A 27,979-nucleotide genomic window follows, 5' to 3' on the forward strand; every position below is an offset into this window, starting at 1 on the left:
AAAAGGGAAAACTAATTACATTTTTTCACATGATGAAATCCAGATCCCTTGGAGTAGGTGGGCGATGGTCTTATCTAAAATATTTACTTGATGACCATCCTAAGTCATGTCCTTCCTCTCTCACGCAATACTGTGTCTAAACATTAAAGTAGATAAATGCATGACAGATGTTCAAAGACAAACAAATTACATGATTATAGGAAGTGAGTTAATCCAGTGTTTTCCTGACGATAAGTGGCAAATATCATTGGACAAATAGAGGAAATATTTGTGTCTGTTATCAAATCCAATGTTATTAGTCACATGCGCCGACTACAACAGTGAAATGCTTACTTATGAGCCCCTAACCGACAGTGCAGTTTCAAAAAATACGGAAAAGAATAAGAGATAAAAGTAACAAGTAATTAAAGAGCAGCAGTAAAAAAATAACAATATATACAGGGGAGTGCCGATACAGAGTCAATGTGCGGGGGCACCTGTTAGTTAAAGTAGTATGTACATGTAGGTAGAGTTAAAGTGACTATGCATAGATGACAAGAGAGTGGCAGTGGTGTGGAGAGGGGAGGGGGGGTGGCAATGTGAATAGTCTGGGTAGCCATTTGACTAGATGTTCAGGAGTCTTATGGCTTGGGGGTAGAAGCTGTTTAGAAGCCTCTTGGGCCTAGACTTGGAGCTCCGGTACCGCTTTCCGTGCGGTAGCAGAGAGAACAGTCTATGACTAGGGTGGCTGGAGTCTGAACATTTTAGGGCCTTCCTCTGACACCGCCTGGTATAGAGGTCCTGGATGGCAGGAAGCTTGGCCACAGTGATGTACTGGGCCGTTCGCACTACCCTCTGTAGTGCCATACCAGGCAGTGATGCAACCAACCAGGATGCTCTCGATGGTGCCGCTGTAGAACCTTTTGAGGATCTGAGGACCCATGCCAAATCTTTTCAGTCTCCTGAGGGGGAATAGGTTTTGTCGTGCCTGCTTCACGACTGTCATGGTGTGCTTGGACCACGTTAGTTTGTTGGTGATGTGGACACCAAGGAACTTGAAGCTCTCAACCTGCTCCACTGCAGCCCCGTTGATGAGAATGGGGGCATACTCAGTCCACAATCATCTCCTTTGTCTTGATCACGTTGAGGGAAAGGTTGTTGTCCTGGCACCACACAGCCAGGTCTCTGACCTCCTCCCTATAGGCAGTCTCATTGTTGTCGGTGACCAGGCCTACTGCTGTTGTGTCATCGGCAAATTGAATGATGGTGTTGGAGTCGTGCCTGGCCGTGCAGTCATGAGTAAACAGGGAGTACAGGAGGGGGCTGAACACGCACCCCTGGGGGGCCCTGTGTTGAGGATCAGCGTGGCGGGTGTGTTGTTACCTACCCTTACCACGTGGGGGCGGCCCATCAGGAAGTCCAGGATCCAGTTGCAGAGGGAGGTGTTTAGTCCCAGGGTCCTTAGCTTATTGATAAGCTTCGTGGGCACTATGGTGTTGAACGCTGAGCTGTAGTCAATGAATAGCATTCTCACATAGGTGTTCCTTTTGTCCAGGTGGGAAAGGGCAGTGTGGAGTGCAATAGAGATTGCATCATCCGTGGATCTGTTGGGGCGGTATGCAAATTGGAGCGGGTCTAGGGTTTCTGGGATGATGGTGTTGATGTGAGCCATGACCAGCCTTTCAAAGCACTTCATGGCTACAGATGTGAGTGCTACGGGTCGGTAGTCATTTAGGCAGGTTACCTTAGTGTTCTTGGGCACTATGCTGGTCTGCTTTAAAACATGTTGGTATTACAGACTTGGACAGGGAGAGTATGAAAATGTCAGTGAAGACACCTGCTTGTTGGTCAGCACATGCTCGCAGGACACATCCTGGTAATCCGTCTGGCCCTGTGAATGTTGACCTGTCTAAAGGTCTTACTCACATGGGCTGTGGAGAGCATGATCACAGTCTTCTGGTACAGCTGGTGCTCTCAGGCATGTTTCAGTGTTATTTGCCTCGAAGTGAGCATAGAAGTAGTTTAGATTGTCCGTTAGGCTCGTGTCACTGGGCAGTTCTCGGCTGTGCATCCCTTTGTAGTCTGTAATGTTTTGAAGGCCCTGCCACATTCGACGAGCGCCGGAGCCGGTGTAGTACGACTCGATCTTAGTCCTGTATTGACGCTTTGACTGTTTGATGGTTCGTCAGAGGGCATAGCGGGATTTCTTATAAGCTTCCAGGTTAGGGTCCCGCTCCTTGAAAGCAGCAGCTCCAGCCTTTAGCTCAGTGTGGATGCTGTCTGTAATCCATGGTTTCTGGTTGGGGTATGTACGTACGGTCACTGTAGGGACGACGTCATCAATGCACTTATTGATGAAGCCAATGACAGATGTGGTGTACTCCTCAATGCCACTGGAGGAATCCCGCACCATATTCCAGTCTGTGCTAGCAAAACAGTCCTGTAGTTTGCATCTGCTTCATCTGACCACTTTTTTATTGGTCTCGTCACTGGTGCTTCATACTTTAATTTTTGCTTGTAAGCAGGAATCAGGAGGACAGAATTATGGTCAGATTTGCCAAATGGAGGGCGAGGGAGAGCTTTGTAAGCATCTCTGTGTGTGGTGTATAGGTGGTCCAGTTCTTTTCCCTCTGGTTGCACATTTAACATGTTGATAGAAGTTAGGTAAAACTGATTTAAGTTTCCCTGCATTAAAGTCCCCGGCTACTAGGAGCACCGCCTCTGGGTGAGCATTTTCTTGTTTGCTTATGGCGGAATACAACTCATTCAATGCTATCTTAGTGCCAGCCTCTTGACTGTGGTGGTATGTAAACAGCTGAGAACTCTCTCGGTAGGTAATGTGGTCTGCAACTTATCATGAGAAACTGTACCTTAGGCGAGCAATAGCTCAAGACTTCCTTTCGATATAGTGCACCAGCTGATGTTTACAAAAATACATAGACCAGACGGTGCTGTTCCATCCTGCCGGTACATCGTATAACCAGCCAGCTGTATGTTGATATTGCCGTCGTTCAGCCACGACTCCGTGAAGCACAAGATGTTACAGTCTTTAATGTCCCGTTGGTAGTTTAATCTTCCCAATAACTCGTCCATTTTATTGTCCAAAGAATGCATGTTTGCGAGCAGAATTGAGGGGAGTCGGGGTTTATTAGATCGCTTCCCACTCTTCAGAAGGCAGCCCGCCCTCCGGCCTCTCTTTCTCCGCCTCCTCTTCACGCAGATCACTGGGGTCGGGGCCTGTTCCTGAGGGTATCCATGTGTATGTGTGTGTATAGTGCGTATGTTATTGTGTGTGTGTGTGTATGCGCCTATGTTTGTGTTGCTTCACAGTCCCCGCTGTTCCATAAGGTGTTTTTTTTATCTGTTTTTTAAATCAAATTTTACTGCTTGCATCAGTTACTTGATGTGGAATAGAGTTCCATGTAGTCATGGCTCTATGTAGGTAACCTCAGATTGTAACAGGACATAGAAAAAATTAAGTTGTGTCTCCTTACCCTGTGACTGGCTGGTGGATCACGAGCAGAAGCTTTCGTTGTCATGGGAGACAGTGTGTAAGGGAATAAGGCTTTCACACTGTTCACTGTCCTCTGGCAATCTGAGGGAAGAGGATTATCCTTATGATCATAATCACTACCTGAATGGGAACAACTAGCATTCAGATAAGAATTGAGTGCAATCACAATATATCAAATTAGCGCCATAAACGCAAAATAATTTAAATACAATCCCAGCGAGCCTAAAGGCAACCAACACTATCCATTGTCCTGGATTCAATGGGGCACATTTTAATTTGGGCAAATTTAAGTGTGTGTGTGTGTGTGTATACACAATTACTGTGCAAGTAAAACTTTACAAAGCATTGGCCAAGTAAACAGTAGGCAACAATACAAAGAGTAGCAAGTGTTTTTCCCAGTACCTTTGAATCCGATGATTCGAGCGGCATATGAAGGCAAACACTCTTCGTAGCCCCACCATGACGGGGTCCCAATTGTTGTAGTGGCATAACAGAGTGGCGATGAAGAAGGAGAGGAAGACGGGAACCGCTCCAGCAAAAAACAGCCAGGAGAAACTCACCTGGGGACCGAAATATAGCAGTAAAGAATGTGATAGCTGCTTATATAGTACACCTATAGATGTACAGCAAGTGCCAGCTGCTTAACAGTTGGTCAAAAACATTCCAATACTTGCAATACAGCTACATGTATAACAATCACCACCATCTCAGAAGGATGGCTTCTTACAAGATGAGTGCATTGTACTTGAACTTCACTGTTACTAGATAGCATGTACTGTATTTATGAAATGAGAGTTGTTGACTTGACATCTCAACAGACTGGATATCCAACATCAGAAGCATGGGAGTTTTCGAACTATTGCCACAAAAAAATATGCTATTTTTAAACTTCAAATGATGCTATATCCCATGCAGTCTACTAAGGGAATAGCTTCTAAGGTTTCAAAGTTAGATCCCCACAGGCAGACAGACAAAGCTCACTCATAACCTTGCTAGATGATACCCTGTCAAAAAATTCATTACGCTAAGTGCCATGTGACAAAGCATCCATCACAAACCAATTCCACTTTATTTGACCTATAAACTGACACACCACCTTTGGTAGAGCAGCCATGCTCAAGGCTGTGATGGCAACATGGACATGCAGTAATAATAGTGCCCTCTCTTACCTTCTGCATGCATATGTCTGCTATGATGGACAGTGGGATGGTGAGGCTGAGGGCCATAGTGCCTATGAGGGAGGAGGTGAGGAAGCAGCCCCTATGGAGAGAACACACAACAATAGATTGAACACACAACAAGGTTACAATTAAATCAAATGCAAAAATGCCCCACTTATACAATAAATAACATTTTATCACTTGGCATAACTCTGCATATCACACTATGGCCCAGTGGTCACCAACAGGCCGATCTCCTACTGCGCTGGCCAATCGGATTGCTCAAATCACCGTGCCTACAGCTTCCACAACCAAAATTGGATACAGGCCTACTGAGATTTTATAACTTTTAAAACCATTACCAGAGAAAGACTGTTCATTACATAACATGCTTCTCCATACTTCCACTCGTGCTGCAGCTGCAATGAATGAGTAGCCAAGTGTATCGATAGGCCGGCGTTTTTTTATATTATTATCAGTGTGTCGTGTCTATTTTAATATTGAGGAATATTTCACATTCTCTGGTCATAGGAACAACATGAATTTGTGCATAACGCAGATGCGGTCTGACTTGAGTTTCACCATTAGGTGGAAGACGGTGTCCCCTCTCTCTTGTCAGTCTCACCGGAGAAAAGGAAGGAGAGAGCAGGGACCGTGAGAGGCGGACCCTCTGCTGCTCTCTCCCCCCCTCCGCTGAGACTAATGCCGTGTTCAAAACAACTGGGAACTTCAAAATCTCCGACTTCCAACATTCAAGACAACTGAAAATGAGATCCGACTGGACAAAATTGTTTGAACGGTCATCCAACTCAGAATTCCAAGTCAGAAACTCTGGCATCTTTCTAGAACTCCGACTTTCCGACCTGAAGATCACTGATGTCATGATTTGACCTTGTTTTTTTCCCCCCCAGAGTCCAGTAAAATAAAAAATGCTTACTGCACAAACCTCAATACTACAGAACAGTTTTGATTTTGGTAACGTTACATTATCTGTTTTTTTAATATGAGCGGTAGATCTCGGCTTGCTTTTTGACTGTGAAAGTGATCTTGACTGGTGACCACTGCTATAGACAGAGGGACGAATCTTAACCCAAGATATGTGTGGGTAACTTGCATTTTGGTGCATATCTCCCATTCACATCAATGCAGGACTTACGTGCAAGTCCAAGTTACGCACACACATATCATTTTCCGATTCAAGATACGTGTTTCTGCACAGTGTGTGTTTCTGCAGTGTGAATAGCAGAGTGGACAAGGAGTAGTAAACATATGTGGTCATTCAATCAATCAAACCAATCAATCCATCCATTCATCAACCGAGACGCACCAGAGCCAGAGGAACTCGGAGAGCACAGTGCCGATGAGGCCGTTGATGAGGATGTAGGTCCACACTAGCTTGCTGGGCAGCTCAAAGGCCTCAAAGCCTGTGTAGTGAAGCACAAGGAAGCCTGGCCATAGGAGGAGCAGGTTGAACAACCCCACAAATCCTAAGAGACACAAATAAGAGAAGATGACTACTTTATTAATACTGATATGTTGACATTTAGCACTATTTGCAGGTGAAAATTTTATATATTACATATTACAAACATTTAATTGAATATAATTACTGTATACACAATTCAGGATCATTATATGGAGTTATATCAGTGAAGAAATGAGCATCTGAAAATCAGCAACAGACCAAGCTGCCACACCTGACTCTAGTAAGATGTTTAAGACCTAACTATGATCTACTTACCAAAGAACATAGGATGTCCAGCTTGTCCTCCCGGTCCACCTTCCTCTTGATCATGACGATGTAGACCGCGTACAGCGCAGCCCCAGCCAACGACCACAGGGAGCCTGAACATTACACGACTTCATCATGTTATGTTATGCTAATACATCCCTTTCTCATGGTTACTCTCGAAATGTTTTTTCTGCAATGCAAGCAAACGTGACATCGTGGCATGGCTTGCACGTCTAGAGATGATTTAATGCTTAAATAATACAATGTATTTATATAGCACAATTCCAGGACACAAATCAAGTACAGTACAAGGCATGACAAATGCATACAATATGAAGTGGGATAGAAAAGTAACAGGAGGAAGGAAAAAAGACAAAAACAAAAGGTTTTGAGGAAGGATGTTTATCTGGAGCATTTCTATCTCCATTGTTACCTGTAGCACCTTTCCCATCGGGGCTGTCCATGCTGGAAAAACTGACCAGAGCCACTCCTCCCATGCTATGGGGAAAGGGACCAGACAAACAATGTAACTACAGATAATAGTAAGAACCCAGAGTAACTACAATTATTCAGCTGATGTCATGGCTTACCTCAGAGCCACAGCTAAAAGCTTGGACAGAGTAAAGCGGTCACTGCTGTTACTGGGAAATACAGCCGCCAGGATGAGGGTGAAGAGACCTGGTGAGACAAATACCAGCGAGAATACCAACAACTTGTTCAAGGTGACATGTTGAAATACCCATTCTGTAGTTTTCTAACATCGTAACATTTCTTTGCAACAAAGTTATTACAAAGGAACAATAATTACCTTTTTTTTTTTAATTAGAAACATCCATGTTTTTTTTATTGTAAGATCCTACATGTAAAATTAGCTGAGTAAAGTCATATTTAGTCTACGGACTCACCTGAAGTGGAGGACAGAACGTTCACTATGGCAACCGGAGTGTCAGACAGGGCCTCTTGGTAGGAGAGGTTGGCTAGGAACCACTGTGGGAGAGCAGGAGGGGGATACGTGTCAGCATGACACACTTCTGATGTGTACCAAATATGGTAGATTGACGATTACTCGTGTGTAGTCTTCCCTCAGTTCTGGGTCATTGCTCATGTGGGAAATGAGTGATGATACAAAGATTTGTTTACATGCGGAATTTTGTAAGATAAACGAGTTCAGGATTCAGCATGCATAATGTGTTATTTTACACTAATTTACACTATTCATGAAGGGCAAACCCCAAAGCCATGACTTGTTGGAGGGGGGGGGGGGGTCGTCATTCCACCTCAAAAAGCACAAGAAAGAGGTTTGACACACGCCATCTCAGATTTCTTAAATAGTTTCTGTAGTTAGAAACAGATAAGATTAGCATTCCTGTAACATTTTGTTGAAATAGAATTTGATCTCTGAGAAATTAAGCAAATTGATTGCACCCAAATTGGCCACTTTAAATGTTAGGATTCATATAATATTCAATACATTAAAATAACATCCGATTTGGACCTCCAAAAATTCTAACAATGAGTAAGACATGATGATTCCAAAGAAATGGTAAAAAGCCACCCACGGAACCCCCACGCCAATCCCACTCTAACAACGAGTATACACAGTCGTGGCCAAATATATTGGCACCCTTGCCCTTTTTTCAAATAATGCACCATTTCTTCCATAAAACTGTTGAAAAAATATTTTGGTATGCACATATGTATGACTTTGGTTTGCAGTTGAAAAAAACAATAATAATTTACAACATCTTCGCTTATTCCACAAAGAAATCCTAAAATGGCCCAGACAATATTATTGGCACCTTCTGGAAGTAGTTACAAATAATTTCATTTCAAGCAGGTGATTCTCCTTTACTTTGGAATTAAACTCACCTGGGGTGCCTGCAATATAAAACACACTAATTCAAACAGTTTTAATAGAGAAAACATATCATTCTCCCTGTTTTGTGTCACTGTATGTACCGCAATGAGTATGGAGAAAAGAAAAACAGAATTATCTGAAGAGGTCAGACAATATTATTTTTTTAAAGTGTTTTTTATTTTATTTAACTAGGCAAGACAATTAGGAACAAATTCTTATTTACAATGACAGCCTACTGGTGAACAGCAGGGCAGAACGACAGATTTTACCTTGTCAGCTCTGGGATTCGATCCAGCAACCTTTCAGTTACTTGCCCAATGCTCTAACCATTAGGCTATCTGCCGCCCAATTGTAGCCAAACATGGACAATCTCAAATCCCCAGAAACCTTGATGTTCCTGTTTCCACAGTACATAATGTTATCAATATGTTTAAGGCCCATGCCTCTGTAGCCAACCTCCCTGGACATGGTTGCAAGAGAAAACTTGATGGAGGCGAAGGATTGGTGGAGAAAGCACCTCGATCAACTGCCACACAGATTCAAGACATTCAGACCCAAGTTAAGAGAGTTAACTCGCACCATCCGACACCAACTCAATGAAAGGGGGTTATATGGTAGGAGACCCAGGAGGACCCCACTGCTGAGAGAGAGACATTAGAAATCCCGACTGCAATTTCATCCTATGTAATGTATTCCCAGTGAGTTTGGTGATGTTAATATCCCCTGTTCAGAGAAATTAGTTGTTAGGTTTATGTCCTATCCTGCATCCTGATATTACCAGGTGTAACCAGCCTTCGCTGTGGCTCAGTTGTTAGAGCATGGTGTGTGCAACGCCAGGGTTGTGGGTTCGATTCCCACGGGGGGCCAGTACAAAAAAAAATATATATATTTTTTTTGTAAATGCATGAAATGAAATGTATGAAATGTATGCACTCACTACTGTAAGTCGCTCTGGATAAGAGCGTCTGCTAAATGACTAAAATGTAAATGTAACCACTAGATGGCACTGTTCCGGGTGTTTGTTTTTAAAGAATTGCATTGGATTTGTGCCACAATGCTAAAAAGTTATCATTTGAAACAGTGGGCAGGTAAACAAAACCAAAGCATGGGTGACATGTCTGGTGAGTATGCAGGCCGTGGAAACCTGGGACATTTTCAGCTTCCAAGAATTGTGTACAGATCCTTGCAACATGGGGCCGTGCATTATCATGCTGAAACATAGGTGTTGGCAGAGGATGAATGGCACGACAATGGGCCTCAGGATCTCGTCACGGTATCTCTGTGCATTCAAATTGCCATCGGCAAAATACCATGGTTTTCAATGTCCTTAGCTTATACCAGCCCATACAATAACCCCTCTAGCACCATGGGGCACTCTGTTCACAACGTTGACGTCAGCAAACCACTCGCCCACAAGAGACCATACACGCTGCCATCTGCCCGATACAGTTGAAACCAGGATTCATCTGTGAAGAGCACACTTCTCCAGCGTGTCAGTGGCCATCCAAGGTGAGCATTTCCCCACTCAAGTTGGTTATGATGCTGAACTGCCGTCAGGTAAAGACCCTGGTGAGGATGACGAGCACGCAGATGAGCTTCCCGGAGATGGTTTATGACAGTTAGTGCAGAAATTCTTCAGTTGTGCAAACCCACAGTTTCATCAGCTGTCTGGGTGGCTGGTCTTAGACGATCCGTAGGTGAAGAAGCCAGATGTGGAGGTTCTGGGCTGGCGTGGTTACACATGGTCTGCGGTTGAGGCCGGTTGGACGTACTGCGAAATTCTCTAAAATGACACATGGCTTACGGTAGAGAAATTAACATTCAATTCTCAGACAACAGCTCTGGAGGACATTCCTGCAGTCTGCATGTCAATTGCACGCTCCCTCCAAACTTGAGGCATCTGTGGCATTGTGTTGTGTGACAAAACTGCACATTTTAGAGTGGCCTTTAATTGTTCCGAGCACAAGGTGCACCTCTGTAATGATCATGCTGTTTAATCAGCTTCTTGTTATACACCTGTCAGGTGGATAGTTTATCTTGCCAAAGGAGAAATGCTCACTAAAAGGGATGTAAACAAATTTGTGCGCAAAATTTGAGAGAAATATATTTTTTGTGCATTTAGAAAATGTCACGGATGTTTTATTTCATCTCATGAAACATGGGACCAACACTTTACATGTTGCGTTTATATTTTTGTTCAGTGTAACTTAATTTCTCAGAGATCCAATTTTATTTCAACAAAATAATGTTGCAGGAATGCTAATCTTATCTGTTTCTAACTACAGAAAGGATTTCAGAACAATCTGAGATGGTGGGTGTCACGACTTGCTGAAATGACATGGAACGACCCTGGGGGTATTCTTCAGCAAACACACTGCAGCAAAATTAGTAGTACTACCAGCAATAACTCATCAATGATAATAATAAACTTTGTAGTTAACACACCTACTACTTTTGGAAGCAAACCACTCGATTTCGTCTCTGCGTTATATTGGTATCGAACATGTCACCCTCCCTAGGAGAGGGGGTGACCTTGATAATTTATTGTTAAAACGAGAGGCTGCTTGGATCTTTAACTTAAAGACCCTTGCTCCCTTTGGTCTCAACATAGACTTTGATCTGAAGCCATTCTTGTGACTATTGTGACTTTGCCACTGTAATTGTTTGTAAGCTTGTGTAGTCTAAAATGAATCTATGATCGTATGCTATCCATTTGTTATGCTGTTCTTTGTATGCCATTTTTATATTTGACAATTAACCAATGATATTAGGCCACACTTGCCCATGATTACAGACACCTGTGTGTCTTTTGACACTATATAAACCAGTCATCCCGCAGTGTTTGTGATTATACCCTGATGAAGACAGCTTGGCTGTCGAAACGTTGGATATTACATTTTTGCATCTGAGCTCCTAGTGTACGGCTCTCCCTTATTTTCAAACTCACCTACTACTGACAGTTAACAGTAATGTGACAAGTTTAACTAGTTAGATTAAGTTGACAGACATTAAAAGATAGAAAAAAAAGCCTTTATTGCCTTAGGCAATTGAACCAAATCCCAAATGTATATACTCCAAAGATGTATTTAAGATACTGACTTTTCTTCCTCCAACTTAATACGGAGGTGCCCAGCTAGTATGCTAAAGTTCGAGAGTCTACCAAGTCAATAAGTCTACAGACACTAACAAAACAAGTTCTCACACTATAAACATTTTACTCACCACAAAGCAGAAGAAGAAGCTGATCTTGGCCACGTCGGTGACGGTGAGCTTGCCCACAGTGCGGAGCATGGACTCCTGGTCCTTGGCGGCGGGGAAGGACATGCGGGACAGCTTGGCTTCCAGGGCCTGTGTAGATGGGAGCTGGCGCACCTCCATGATGTTGCTGAAGCGCACCCGCTGTTTTTTAGAGGCTGAGAGGTGGGAGGATAGACGGGTGCAGAGAGAGCGAGAGAGATCAGTGTTTTAGGCCTTTGTGTCTTTGTATAAGAAGTTAATAAAGTTGTAGCTAGATGGATCACAGCATGACAAATGAAATGAACGAGACAATGAACCCTTCATCTAACGCATTCTTTTATTCTACTTTTGTAAAAAAGCAATGAGTATGAGTATTTAGCACTCATACAATGAGTATTTAGCACAGCCATTTTCTAAAAAGCATCCGGTGCCCTATACTGGGCTTTTGGCACAATAATAGCATGGGATTGAATTGGGCAGCTTTGATTGGACACTTGAATGTGTAGGACCCTGGAAGCAAAAATGTACGTAAATCTCCAAATGTACTATAATCATTCTATAATGATCAACACAGACAGAGAAATATGTAATCGTTTCATAATGAGAAACAATTGAGAAAACTAAGCTAGAGGGTCACTCAAAAGGTCAGACCCAATTCTCATGAGACAACCTTTTCTTTCACATTGTTTATCAACTCACTCTCATGGGTCAAACTTGAGGACCATCACATCCCACAGCTCATCAGAAATACTACACCAAACATCTTGGTTAGATGTAAAATTGCGCAAAGACGACCTCCTAGACAAAAACATCAAAATTACTTAGATTTCTTGACTCGATATTAGATTCATTCTGATTAAATATATACTGGCTATTTTGTTGCTATGGCATCTCAAGAGGGACAAACGGTAATATTGCCACTTGTTTCTAGATTTTCAAGCGAATGTCTTTTAATGGAGTATGCGAGACAGAGACGTTAGCGTCGCCTAGCCGAGTTCTGCTAGGAGCAAACCGAACCTAATATGTGGGCGCCTTAAAAGGTACATTTCACGGGTGCTCTATTTCACTATATATGTCTACATATCATATGCGCCATAAAAATGTGGAATTTTCTCACTACACGCATATACGAGCGTTTCTGCATCCCACCAGTAGAAACGGGCCAGCTACATTTCCTGGTTGTAAGCAAACCACAAAGAGGACAGCCCCGTGGAGGTGTATCGAATTGATGCGAGACATATCAAAATGTCTGTTTGTAGCCAGCACTTTCAGCCAGAGGACTTCGAAACAGAACAGTAATCTCAACTGATGGGGTTGCCATGTCATCAAACTTTGAAAAGTGATGCTATTCCATCGATGTTCTCCTTCACTTCAAAGAGGAAGGCATCAGCCAACATTAGCGCAGTATAAAATAAGTCAAGCTGAGGTAACGTTACCTGGCTAACGAACTACGTGTTTATCTAAACCAACATCTAGCTAGCTTTCATAATACGCTGGCTAGACATTCCAAATAATATGAATGTAATTAGCCAGCTGCTATCTGGTGATGTGACTTGTAACTTTGCAAGTTAACCTTAGCTTCGTTTGGTTACATTAGCTCGCTAGCCAACTGCCGCAGAGAATAACATGACTAACATTGTGCTCTATTTAGAGTCCGATTCCATCAACACCTGCAGTGGCATCAACATCAAGCTCAGTACCTGGAACATCTTTCACCCAAAATCTTACTAAAAACGCACGGAAAACGGTACCGGAGCGCCAAGTCTGGGACCAAAAGGCTCCTTAACAGCTTCTTCCCCCAAGCCATAAGACTGCTGAACAATTAATCAAATGGCCACCGGACTATTTACATTAGATACATTTTTCCATGACTCAATGATGATGAAATAAATATACTGGAGCTAGGCATAAACATAGTCCGTGTCTTGTCATAGCTGGTGTGTTTACAAATGGGCTACAACTTCTACTGTAGTTCTCTCTTGTATTGTGGAGGCATAGTTGATTGAAGGCTTGAAGACTAAATTTGAGAAAAGGCAGTATTAGTAAGGGGCTGGTGTGGGTGACTGACTGGTGGGTTTTGTGTTTGAAGGATAGTATGCATAAGGGGGGTGGGTGGATATAGTACCTTGTTTGAGTGTGTATTGATGGCACCGCCCATGGCGGCAGACTGACCAGGGTGGCATTTTCTGAGCTAGATGCACCAACAACACATAAAGCCTCACATAATTCTGCCCCAAAACAACAAAAATGTCTCTCAACCAATGGCATATGGGCTTTTTAGGTGAGCGCTGATACCTCCCTGTGATAAGCAGTGCCCACTTTGTCAAAGGCGCAAAATATTTCTCTTGTCCATTCCCAGCGCGCCTCTCCAGGGTGCTGTTAGGAGAGGTCGCAGAGGCACTCCACCAACGTTCCGTCTAAAAAAATAATCTAACATAAATCATGTAGCAGATAGAGTATGTGGACTTTTTCTGTAGCCTACAGGCTAGAGATAAAATGTAATGAGATGGACACTTTTTACATCATGCAGGTTTCTCCGATCAAATAGCCTAACCTAAATGGCGCTCAATCAAAAGAAAATGCGCTGTAATGTTAACAACAATGCGCTGTAATGTTAACATATCCTAAAAAGAGGACAGGTCAAAGTAAAATGGACAATCTGGAATGGACAATCACAACTGTTGTCCAGGAGTTTAACCCCATTGTCATGATCAGTGGTTTCAAGTTTTAATCTGTACATTTTTGACAAGCTGATCATAGCGAAAAAGAAAATACTTCTGCATTTCCCACTGTGTAAACACATTGCAAATAGGCTCACGATAACTCCTGATAAAGTTGGGTAGCTGATATTAAGAGCTTAATTAGCCCAATTGAATAGTCACAGAAATCAGGACCAATAAAGCCAATGCTACAGGCGGTGGGCCTACCACAAGGATGGGCATTCATAAAATTCCATTGTGGGCAGACATGGTAGGCTACACCCCAGTAAGCACAAGCCAACGTCTTTTGGAAGGTAGGCTTAGCACATGGATGGGCATTCATAAACTGTAGGCTAGTAAGCATGGACCGATGCCTTTTAGATGTTTATTTTTGTGCAGTTAGGACCGGCCTTGATTTCCACATCCACGGACATTGGTTTTTGGTCCGATCCGGACCAAAAATGAACCAATCACATACGTCTATGTTTGGTTCAAATTTTGTCTGGTCTGGACCAGCCTTGATTTGGCCCCAAAATTTATTTTTTTCCAACTTTCATTCAGAACAAAAAATGTGCCTGATTTCAACAACTGGAAAAAATATATATTTTTCAAAGTCTGGAAAAATATTTTAAACATTCAAAAAATACTTCTTCACCTTTCATTCTGAACCTAAATCGAACATAACTTCAATGTCATTTTGGTACTGAGACTACTCAAGTTTTGCAGGGGGCTTGCGTTTTTTGGTTTCGCCTTGGGCAGCAGAGCAGCAAGGACCAGCCCTGATTGATGGGAACAAAGTAGTAAGATGTTGGCTAATCACTGACTACTGTGTGTCCTAAAGACTAATCCTTCTGCTAATGACCTTGACACCAGTTTTAGTAGTACAGAGCCCGTAGACCCATTTGATGAAAGCTTTCAACCTGGAATAAGCTCAAAATCATCTGATTTTGAAACAAGCCAGGACAGCCAAAGGTATTTATGAAAGCACAATATTATTTAAACAGGTAGGCAAGTTGAGAACAAGTTCTCATTTACAACTGCGACCTGGCCAAGATAAAGCAAAGCAGTTCGACACATATAACAACACAGAGTTACACATGGAGTAAAACAAATACAGTCAATAATACAGTAGAAAAATAAATCTATATACAATGTGAGCAAATGAGGTAAGGGAGGTAAAGGCAATAAATAGGCCATGGTGGCGAAGTAAATACAATATAGCAATTAAAACACTGGAATGGTAGATTTGACAGTAGATGAGTGTGCAAAGTAGAAATACTGGGGTGCAAAGGAGCAAAATAAATAAATACAGTTGGGGAAGAGGTAGGTGTTTTGGCTATTTATAGATGGGCTATGTACAGGTGCAGTGATCTGTGAGCTGCTCTGACAGCTGGTGCTTAAAGCTAGTGAGGGAGATAAGCGTTTCCAGTTTCAGAGATTTTTGTAGTTCGTTCCAGTCATTGGCAGCAGAGAACTGGAAGGAGAGGCGGCCAAAGGAGGAATTGGCTTTGGGGGTGACAAGTGAGATATATCTGCTGGAACGCGTGCTACGGGTGTGTGCAGCTATGGTGACCAGCGAGCTGAGATAAGGAGGGACTTTACCTAGCAGGGTCTTGTAGATGACCTGGAGCCAGTGGGTTTGGCGACGAGTATGAAGCGAGGGCCAGCCAATGAGAGCGTACAGGTCGCAGTGGTGGGTAGTATATGGGGCTTTGGTGACAAAACGGAATGCACTGTGATAGACTGCATCCAGCTTGTTGAGTAGGGTGTTGGAGGCTATTTTGTAAATGACATCGCCAAAGTCGAGGATCGGTAAGATGGTCAGTTTTACGAGGGTATGTTTGGCAGTATGAGTGAAGGATGCTTTGTTGCGAAATAGGAAGCCAATTCTAGATTTAACTTTGGATTGGAGATGTTTTATGTGACTCTGGAAGGAGAGTTTACAGTCTAACCAGACACCCAGGTATTTGTAGTTGTCCACATATTCTAAGTCAGAACCGTCCAGAGTAGTGATGCTGGACGGGCGGGCAGGTGCAGGCAGCGATCGGTTGAAGAGCATGCAATTAGTTTTACTTGTATTTAAGAGCAGTTGTAGGCCACGGAAGGAGAGTTGTATGGCATTGAAGCTCGTTATTATCATTATGTTGGTAACCAGTTTAAAAATAGCAATAAGGCACATCGGGGTCTTGTGATATATGGCCAATATACCATGGCTAAGGGCTGTGTCGTAGCACTCCGTGTTGCGTCGTGCTTAACAGCCCTTAGCCGTGGTATATTGGCATATACCACACCCCCTCGGCCTTATTGCTTAAATATACTAAACTGTCTACAAGACCTCCTCAAACTTTTTACACCTTTGCAGTCAGTTCTTTGGCATGGGGGAAGAGAGGCTGTTAGTATACTCTCCTAGCCTATTCACACTGTAGGTGATCATACACAACTAGACTGTCTACAAGTCAAGTCCCCCTCAAACTGATCACATCTTTGCTAACAGCCCATTTCAATGCCGCATTATTGACTCTGAATGTAACCAAACACATAACAGTCTACTGTACCCTTTCTTGTGTACAGATGAACATGGTTTAGTGTATGGCTGCACATCCTCATGATCAGTCTTCAGGTCAAAGCAGTGGGTGGTGAAGAACATCGCCAAAGCCTGCTAACCAGCTGCCATTACCCAAAACACAAGACATTCAACCAGTTGAAGAACATTCCGGAACCTGCCTGGAACATTCAACCAACACAACATCCATATTCAGTTAGACTGATGTAGCATAATATAGAATGCCTAGTATGCTCACAACTGCATTGCGGTATAGACATTGCTAGCTGTTTTACATAATATTTTGTGTGTACTGACAAGTGACTAAATGATTCCAGCTGCATCTGAAACTAATAAAGTGTTGACTTCAACTTCAGGATCAATTCATTGTGATATTAATAAATTGTATTTGGATAAACTAGCTACAATCTTATTGCTAAAACAAATGATGCAGGGAGTTGGTTAATCATTTAAAATAATTTGTTGGCAAGTAAACATGTTTCAATAAAACAGTAGATTAGTCTGTCAATATAGCATATAAGTAGACATGGCTTGTAATCAAGACAGCGTTTATTTGCTCTGGAGAGTTTACACAGCAGTATGCAGGAACAGTTATGGCAATGTATGACATACAGTAAAAGAAAGATACCATTAACGCTTATAACACTAGTTCTAAAAAGGGAATACTTGCATATGGTGTGTTTGGGTGGTGCAGTGAGGTGTTCAGAGTCACTTTGATACAAGGGAAGATTGTTATGGGACCTTTCACATCTCCACTTGAGTCAACTTCTTTGTGTCCAAGCGGTATTGTCTGTGAGAGAAAGGCAAAAACCACCATTAGACAATCATAGGCAATCATTGTGTACTGTTTGTATTCCTACTGTAGCAGCATGGTGTAGAATGAGACATCCCACAGACACACACTAGCTAGCTAGAACACACAGGTATAGTTACTCCAAGACTAATATGAGTCATAAAGCCAAAGTCATTTCTTTACTCTCTGCCATCATTATCAAAACACTTCTCCAGCTTTGCTCTTAATGACAGGCACTGAGGCAGTGACAGGCACTGGGGCTAACTAGGCATTTTAGGTAGAGCAAACACAGCTAGCTTGGCTTGTAGTAATACTAGCAAGCCTGGTTATTGCCGAATCGATCATCAAGTTGTACTGTACTGAACAACACTGCCACGTGTAAAATGAAAGGTTATATTGCTACCTGGCTACTGACAGCAAAACAACTTGTTTGTTACTTGCCCTCCTGAGTCCTGGTTCAGCTGGTCTAAGCTGCCACCGCTGCTTGCCGATCTCGCAATTATTATTTATCCTTGCTGTCTCAACTTGTCTTCAGTGTATTCCGACTCAAATAAATAGGGCTGCATGTCCTAAAGAAAAAATAAATGTTGTCCAGCTCTTCTTGGAAAGAGGAATTATCAGTAGCAGCCATTAGCTAGGTTTCCTCCAATTGGCGACAGATTTTCATGAAAAAATAATCATCTGCATTAAGAAAATATGCACATTTTACCACCAGTGGTGCGTTTACACCAAACGGACTTGTGGATAAAAATTTGTGCACGATGACGTAGTGCACACAAAATTAACTTTTTATGTACCCAATCAAAATCTAATGTTCAATGTGTTTCCATCACATTTTCAACTCCACCGATAGTTTGGTCACAAAAACATATGGTAAATAAGAATGTTTCTAAACACTTCTACATTAATGTGATTGCTGCCATGAATATGATAATCCTTAATGAATCGTGAATAACGATGAGTGAGAAAGTTAAATGCAGAAATATCATACTCGCAAGACATGCTAACCTTTCATCAGTGGGGGGGGCGTCTAACTTTCTCACTCATCATTATTCATGATTCATTCAGGACTATCCGTAATCATGATAGCATACACATTAATGTAGAAGTGTTTAGAAACATATTCTGTTCGTATTTACAATAAAAGTGACGCAATACATTATTTACAATTCATTTCTATTAGGTACAAAATAATCTGAAACACAATCACAACAAATGCATCCAACAAGTTTGTAGTCACAAACTTGCTGTAATCATTGCGTGCTAGGAATAAGGGACCAAACACTAAACTTTTGAGTACTTTAATACATATAAGTGTATTTGTCCCAATACTTTTTGTCCCCTAAAATGGGGTAATATATACAAAATGTGCTGCAATTTCTAAACGGCTCACCTGATATGGATGATGAAAATACCCTCAAATTAAAGCTGACAGTTTGCACTTTAACTTCATAGTCATTGTATCATTTCAACTAAAAATGTGTCACTGTCCTAAAAAACTTTTTAGAGCGCTCCAGTGAACCTGTAAACTAGTACATCCTCGGTTTTGAAAAGCCTGCCTTCGAGGGTCGGGAACAATTCATTGGGCTCCCGTCAGGCTCTATGTAGTCTCTTTACAAAGCCAGGCAAAATGAGTCAACCTAGAAATCCTGCAATGTCCTGGCAGATAGTCCAATGGCTCTATTTTTTTATTTTTTTATTTAACTAGGCATGTCAGTTAAGAACAAATTCTTATTTACAATGACGGCCTACACCGGCCAAACCCGGATGCCGCTGGGCCAATTGTGCTCCGCCCTATTGAATTGAATTTATTTGGGGTAACAGACATATACAACAAAATGTACAATGTGGACCCAGAAGATATCACTTGAAAGCATTAATTAAAACGCTTGTTTCCAAAGTGGTCCTCGATGGTAAAAACAATAACGCATATAATGGGACTCCCAATCACAAACAAGGACGACCATATCTACTCACTGCTAGCGTGATCATGCAATTGGCAAAACACAAAGGCCACAATAATTGCAACAAAACATGACTCCATTCAATTTTAGATCAGACAGCAGGCTTAATCAATCAATGACATCATTGGTTGAACTGTCCCGGCACAAAAAAAAATCTAGAATGGTTGCTTGTGATATAAATCATTGTTGCTATGGCTTTGCAATTCATATACAAGGGACTCTAGAATTCGAAATGTTTGGTTAAATTGTTGCGACAAGATGAGAAACCAATACAACGAGGGAGGGAGGCAGGTGGGCACCGGTTGCCAGTCAAATCACAGGACCATTCGTGTTTGTAGCCAGCGTGGGAAATGAACACCCGCCAAATAAGGGTCGATTTTGACATTGGCGGGTAAGAATGTCTGTTTCACGAGCCACATTGGCAGGTGGTCTCACACAGCATTTGGGAACAGTTTTTTTCATTCCAAACCCCAAATGTAGAAGCTGGTGAAATTGACCTGAAATGCTACTAAAGTGGGACTTTGTCCTCGTGTTTCTTGGTTAGTTACATCGTTTTGTCACACACTGGGTTGTTTTTCAATATTAGTTTGAATTTGCTGCAACTCTCTGCTGCTAGCGCAGACACAGAGATTCTCATCTCTGACAGACAGACGCAGAGGGGCAGTTGAACATATTTGTTTTGCTCCTAAATGTATTTGTGTGCTCCTAAATATCAACACATGTAGTCCTTGTAAAAAATGCCAGCATTACAGCCCTGAACTAACAATAATAAATAAGCCGTATCACTCAGCATTTTGTGGCAGGGGAGGCACTTTGTTGATTCTTGATTGATGTTCAGTTGTAGAACTGTTTATCGGTTTGACATTTTTATTATTTTATCAAAGTTATTTATTTTAACCTACATTGGTTACATTGGTTAAAACACTCTGGTCACAAAAATGTAATTAGCAATATACCACATTACTTCTTACTAGTAATACATTTATTGTTTTAGAAATATTACAAAACACGCTCATCAGTGATTTGCAATACATTTTTGGTGTAACTATGGCAAAAATATTTTGGCTGGTAAAAAATCTGAGTGGCTGGTAGATGTATAAATCTACCTGCCAGTGTCTGGTGGACCAAAAAGTAAAATGTCCCACCCTGGTTGTAGCCTGTCGAGAGGGCCTGTTATATCTAAAAACCATGGACATCAATAAAGAAATTCAAGTTATGTGAGGCTCCTTATCCCCACTGTGGTCAGGATTATCATATTCTGTCTGTCAATCATGAATTTAACCACAGCACTCTGATGTAGAAAACAAAGATTGCCCATAGGGTGAAACAAGTAGCCTAAATGATTGAACATGGAAAAGATCATCTCAATCACCAAGACAGTCCACAGGATTCCTACTCTCTAACATGATGAAATATTGATTATTGAAGGTTTCTTTAAAAAAACGCTCATTAAACAACCGCTGCTCCCGAGTGGCGCAGCGGTCTAAGGCACTGCATCTCAGGGCTAGAGGCGTCACTACAGACACCCTGGTTCGATTCCAGGCTGTATCACAACCGGCCGTGATTGGGAGTCCCATAGGGCGGCGCACAATTGGCCCAGAGTCGTCCGGGTTAGGGTTTGGCCGGGGTAGGCCGTCATTGTAAATAAGAATTTGTTCTTAACTGACTTGCCTAGTTAAATAAAGAAATGTAAGAAAATATATTTTAGGCTTTGTTTACCAGCTGAATAAGGCAATATGATTATTTATAGATCTTCATCAAATATTTAATCTACACGGTTGGTTAGTCTGGTAAAGGTTTTATTTCTATATATAAAAATATATATATATTTTAATACTCACTGGAATCACAGACTCCATTGGCACAGTTTGTCTGTTCTGTGGGAAGGTCCTGAAACTTCACAGGAACGTACAGGGGTTCACTCTGAAGTAAGAAAGAAAGTCTTCAACTAATGCACTCAACTAAAAGCATTTCTTTTCACATTCATTACAGTATATTCAGCCAGCCAACAGTAAAATCAAAATGTGAGTCAGGGAGAATACAAAAAGCAAATCAATTATACTCACTAGGGTATGGTCATTCAAACTGGTGTCGTTGATACAGGGGGTAAAGTAGGCCTCGGCATCAGCAAACTGTGGAAAAATACTGTAGGTTAGACTGGGCTGTTTCATCATAGCAAATCAACATTACCTTAGTATCAACAACCACTACAAATATACTGCATGCGCTAAGCAACAATTTATCTTTAGAGGGAAACAACGTTTCGTCGCCCCCATGTGGTTGTGAGACGTCAGTGCTATACGTACAAAGGCAGCGTGTCGTCCCCGAAGACTGCCTGTGCACTGCTGCCTCCATGGCCTCCACAGCAGGAACCCCAGCAGGTACAGCACAAACATGGAGGTCTTGGTGAACGTGCTGAAGAAGGGCTTATTGTACTCCTGACGCTTGAATATGTACTGGGGCAAAATAGAGGTGAAAAAAGTATGACTTACTGTTCAAATGTCTGGCACTTCAAACTGATCCAGTGCAGATTAAAGAACAAAATAATTAGGGTGAAGTCACTTTGAAACTATTGAGATGTGGCTATTCCTAGTACAGTGCGGGGGTATTAAATATGTCTGGCTAGATATTATGAGCAACATGGCGAAAACGTGACCCCACTAGTAGGCAAGGTGGAGCTACTACCATATTCCTAGTCAATCCTTTCAGATCTACACAAGTGCCTATGGGTTAGGGGTTAGTGGTCAAGCATTGTCGTGCAATTGAGCACTAGTCTTAAGATCGAGCATATTATCCGAAATAAAGGGTGCCTATCCCAGGCCACCCATTTCTGCAATGGTGCTGGTTTTCATTTCTCCCTGTACACTGTAATTGTCTGTAGATTGCACCTGCCAATCAGTTCCAAGCTGAAAAAGCAAATACAAGAAGTAGGAATGTGGCCCACGAAACCAGAGGAGATGTGCGCCCCTGGTCTACAGGAAGTACTAGTGTCTTACTGAGGTGAGCTCAGAGGAAGCCACCCAGATGACGTCCACCAGCAGGAGGATGACCACCCCCAGGGCCATGCGTCTCTGCTGGGCCACCGTGCTGCCCTGAGAACCCATCCGGTTCATGATGAACACCCACACCATCTGGACAAACACACAAACATGTTATTACACACACACACATTTTCAAAACTGTTCATAAACAAATACCAAAAACAGATATCTGGGAGATGTTATTCAGATGTGACACAGTGACAGTACCTGGAAATCCTAATACAGGATTCTTCAGAGTTTTGGACTTTCTGACTCGGAACAGGCAGGAATCTGAAACCGTGTCAAAGTAGATAATGAGAAACACTGTCCAACAGTCCTATAGGGAGTGCACAAAATTCATCAACTGCAATCTACTATACGACACACTGAACGTTACTGTTTGGGTCAAAATCCATATAGATATCTGAAACCCAGACAAAGATGATATAGGCTAGGCCTAACTGTTTGGTGACAATGGTTTCACAGGACACAAGAATGTGGGTTTTCCTCAGAGCTGCCTCAGCCAAAAATTATTTGTGATGTTACAAACTAATTTTAACACATTCTAACATCTGTACACTTTTCAACTGGTTTACCCATAAATATTAGAGTTTACAATATTTTTTTAAAAACTCTTTAGGATCTTACCGGGTTGACCCCAGGAAAGGCACGTTGGCTCTAGGAGTTGCTGTGCAGACCAGCTCAGGAAAGAGGAACACCAACATGGGGCTTCACAGGCACCATACTTCACATGCAATGAAGTGGGAAAACCAAATAAGAACCTGACAATGTTCATTATCATAGCTAAGACAATTCGAAAGGTAGGGCTCCACACAGACGGGTATGACGGGACTATTCACTGATTAGTCTGGAAAGTCATTGATGAAGTATGCTATATGCTCTCCTAATAATAACACATAAGCCTACAGCATTCCTGCTAGATTTGACTAAATGCTCATTTTTGCACCACCTGAGTAAACACATCTAGCTCTCTCATGGGTGCTTACTAGGAAGCAAACAGGTCAAAACAGGGACCAACCTGAACTTGTCCATTATGAAACTGTTTTAGTTGGAAAACGCACCAGCACTAATGCACCTGATCTTGGAAGGGAAATCAGAGGTGCCTTAGGGTCAGAGCTAGGTCCTTTTGAAACATGGCCTATCCACAAGGGGACTTGAGACGACTCATGGGACCATAGCCCTACTGGTAAAATGCACATGACATGAGGGGGTACTTCAGGGGTACTCTGGGCAGAGAAAAAAAATCCGTTGGTGGTACAGTAACCGAAAAAGGTCGTGAACCACTGGATTAGCAGATGAATGAACGCATTCATTGTTCATAATGTTTGCTCAGTGTTGCCTTAGCTATGCTAGTCTACTAGGGAGGAATCATGTGTGCTAACGTTACAACCATGCATAAGTTGATTGATCCTTTGCATAGGGTGTTTCAGATTTGCATTATTTAACTAACGTAGAAAGTAGCGCTTCATTCACAGCAACATCAAAGAACTGTGGAGTAAATTCCCGGTGAAGGTCAGAAAAAAAATCCTGGTATTTTTAGCCAAGTAGCTAAATCGAATAATCACGGTTAAGGAGGAATGCACAACATACATTTGTCAAAGGGGTGAGAGGCACGTCACTCCGAGTCTGACAGATTCCTGTCTGTAACACTATAACGTTAGTTAGAGGTAATGCTTGCAGAGGTGTCCTTCATTTGATAATCAGATATTTCTAAGCAGCTCACTAGCTCGATTCATCATTAAAGGACAAACAAGAGCGAAAAAGAGGGTGATTAGCTTGCTAACTTACTAGCAAGATAAACCATTTCTTACTCTGCTCGCAAGGACTCACGAGCTTGTTAACTAGCTGCAACATCATGCCGATTAGACAGCAGTTATCTAATTTAGCTAGCTAGTTAGTTTACCTGAATTACTTTAAAATTAATGTAACAAGTTATTTTTGCAATATGGGAACTGCAGTACTAGAGCCATTATTAGCCAACGCGTGAACAAGCTAGCTTTCTCGAAGTTTACAGCTAACGTTAGCTACAGAGTAGCTAGTTAACGTTACCATCAACAAATCATTCTTATTAAACGTTACCTAGCTAGCTAGACGGTAAGTAGGTTTCGTTCTATTTTGACGTGGTCGTTCATTCTTCGTCTTTGCAGGAAAATACAATAGCTTGATCATCGGTAATACATGTACAGTGTGCGATGATAACCATATCTAAACAAACTGGTTTTGTTGTAAACATTAACAATCCTTATGATTCCTGCTCAGGTGACTCTGCTTAGTCATTTAAATAAGACGCAGAGACTTTTGGGATATGTAGTCTTAATTTGGGGCCATGTAGAATATTTTAGACTCAACAAGACTTCATTTTCCATGAAGCAGCTAGAGTGCAGCTGGGGTTGGTAGAAAATCTACATTTGACATGTAGGCCTCCACGCAATCAAACAAATTATACGGGATGTATATTTTATTGACATGTACAGTATACAAAATATATACATTAATAAAATCCATCCATATATTGAAGGAAATACTATATATCACAGTATTTAAAAAAAATAAAAATAACAGTTAAACCACCATCAATCTAAATCTACATGTCATTGGAGGCATGTGTCAACATTCATTTATTAAATTTGATACAATGAATTAATACAATTGTTGAAGCAATTGTATTATGGCTACCATATACAACACAATAGATTAATTGCATTTGGTGACGGAATACTACACCATAGATCAGAGTTATTTTGAATAAAATAATTGCAATAGACTAGTGCACATGCCTGAGAAGAGGACCATTGTGATATTGCAAGCTTTTAGAAATCCATACTCCATGCCCTTTTTCTCAGATTTGTCAGAAAAACAAAGACAGTTGGAACCAGACAGATCTTTTAGAGGTCCTCAGGTGCAAGTGCTATTTGACATACTGCATCTGTCTGATGATAATGATGACCCATTGTATCTGATGACAATTTTGGAAAGGTCTAGAAAAAAATGGCAGAATTATTTGGCTCTGATTTGAGGAAAATTATGGAATTACATGAAATGAAGTGGGATGAAAACAACACACAATACAAATAGGTATATGGCAACATAGACAAATTGGAAGGAAGTCAAGTATATATTGACAAATTAGATTAATCCATTGGCTAATTTCAAACTGTCTAATGCATGTTTGTATTAGAATGCAATGGTTTAATTATGTAGCTAGCACCGTAAAACTCATTCCTGGCCCAGAGCTCTCTGGTCATCATATATGCATAGTCACTTTAACCATATCTACATGTACATACTACCTCAATCAGCCTGACTAACCGGTGTCTGTATGTAGCCTCGCTACTTTTATAGCCTCGCTACTGTATATAGCCTGTCTTTTTACTGTTTTATTCCTTTCCTATTGTTCACCTAACACCTTTTTTTGCACTATTGGTTAGACCCTTTAAGTAAGCATTTCACTGCATTTTCAAAGCTTTTATGCGCTCTAACCCTCATTTGAAGTTTAACTGTGGTACAATAATACACTGAGTCCATCGTGATATGGAATATGGGTTTATTAGACACATACATGAACACGTACATGAGTAAGTCTTTGTCGGAGCTAACAAGCCACAACTGAATGACGCTTGTAATTTTGTTCTAAACTCAATGAAAACAAACAAACAGGCCACTGGTCGATCTAAACACATCTGCGAGTGATATCACGGAGCTGTAACAACACACCTTGCTATGGCCTATAATGGAACATATTGATTACTGTCAAACACATTGACTTCCACTATAACTGTAAAACTGTAGACTATTGTGTGCTTCACTTTCAGAAACATTAACACTGGAAAAAATTGTTTTGAAAATTGTCAAGGTAGATCTCTCATCCCGGCCAGTGCTTCCCCCAGACCGACCACCTGCTGGGTTTCTAGTGGACCCTCTGCTCGGCACTGTGATAAGTTCTGTGCACACTCTCTCCCACAGGCATGGCACTCCATCTCTCATTGTTCTATCTGTGCTTGAATGTTATATTAGGGGGTGTGTACTTCAAGGTACAAAAATAAAATAGGATACATTTGGTCATTATTTGTCTTCTGTTATTCGATGCCCAATTTGGAGACCACAAACGAGAAAACAAGTTGATATCCAATTTTTGTTTTGAACTTGAAAAATTATAAAATGATACATTTCCTCGTTTGGCCTTGCTGAGATGAAAGGAAATAGGAATTATCCATAAGCACACGGACCTATTAGGCATAAGCAACAGATCTTGATGAGTGTTATTTTAATGGGTTGGAACGCCCTCCATGGTGCTGAATGGACTGCCAGGATCGCGCAATGATATTAAAGAAGTTGAACCAACTTGTGGTGCTGAAGGATAGCTCTGACATTCGGCCAGTTCAGGAACAAACAACAATTTGCAGTATAGCCTAATAAGCCTACGACTACGTGGTATAGCTATTTGTAGGCTATAGCCTAATGTAAATACAAATAGATATAGCTTAATATCATTGCACTGTTTGCAAGGAGAGCCAGAAACAAACACTTTCTTCTGAAACTCGTCAGTCTATTCTTGTTCTGAGAAATGAAGGCTATTCCATGCAAGAAATTGCCAAGAAACTGAAGATCTCGTACAACGCTGTGTACTACTCCCTTCACAGAACTGTGCAAACTGGCTCTAACCAGAATAGAAAGAGGAGTGGGAGGCCCCGGTGCACAACTGAGCAAGAGGACAAGTACATTAGTGTCTAGTTTGAGAAACAGACGCCTCACAAGAATGTTAAATGTGTTTCCTGTCAGGTATTTTAATTATCTGTATTGTCTACTTGTTGTATGTTTGTTAAGTCTTGATTGTGGTTGTTTGTAATGTCTTGTTATTTGGTGTTGGACCCCAGGAAGATTAGCTAGCGTTATGGTGTTAGCTAATGGGGATACTAATAAAAAATTACAAAATTACAAGTCCTCAACTGGCAGCTTCATTAAATAGTACCTGCAAACCACCAGTCTCAACGTCAACAGTGAAGAGGCGACTCCAGGATGCTGGCCTTCTAGGCAGAGTCCTCTGTCCAGTGTCTGTGTTCTTTTGCCCATCTTAATATTTTATTTTTATTGGTCAGTCTGAGATATGGCCTTTTCTTTGCAATTCTGCCTAGAAGGCCATCAATAATGTCTACACTGCATTTCTGATCAATTTGATGTTATTTTAATGGACAAAAAAGTGTTTTTCTTTCAAAAACAAGGACATTTTTATGTGACCCCAAACTTTTGAACGGTAGTGTAATTCATTTGAATAGATTAAACATAAGAGATAAGAGATATTAAACAAAATGTTTTATTACCTCTGACTTGGCCCAATTCACATTTCCAATTTCCTGACATACCAAGCTAGAACCTGCATCTCAACCAATAGCCAATATAGGCTAAATATCCCAAGCAGGGCGACAGCAACTTCCATAGAGG

General features: G+C 41.5%; 1 long non-coding RNA gene and 1 pseudogene across 1 annotated transcript; one reads left to right on the plus strand and one right to left on the minus strand.

Annotated features, from left to right (window-relative positions):
- Nucleotides 1–24,827, minus strand: part of LOC115160634 (solute carrier family 35 member F5-like) — a 28,431-nt pseudogene extending 3,604 nt beyond the window's left edge.
- Nucleotides 12,355–13,396, plus strand: LOC115160635 (uncharacterized). Its single transcript, XR_003869094.1, has 2 exons — nucleotides 12,355–12,906; nucleotides 13,132–13,396. It is a non-coding gene; the product is annotated as an uncharacterized LOC115160635 (long non-coding RNA).
- Nucleotides 24,828–27,979: the final 3,152 nt, after the last annotated feature.

The sequence above is a fragment of the Salmo trutta genome, chromosome 24, assembly GCF_901001165.1.
Source record: "Salmo trutta chromosome 24, fSalTru1.1, whole genome shotgun sequence".
Classification (NCBI taxonomy): Eukaryota; Metazoa; Chordata; class Actinopteri; order Salmoniformes; family Salmonidae; genus Salmo; species Salmo trutta.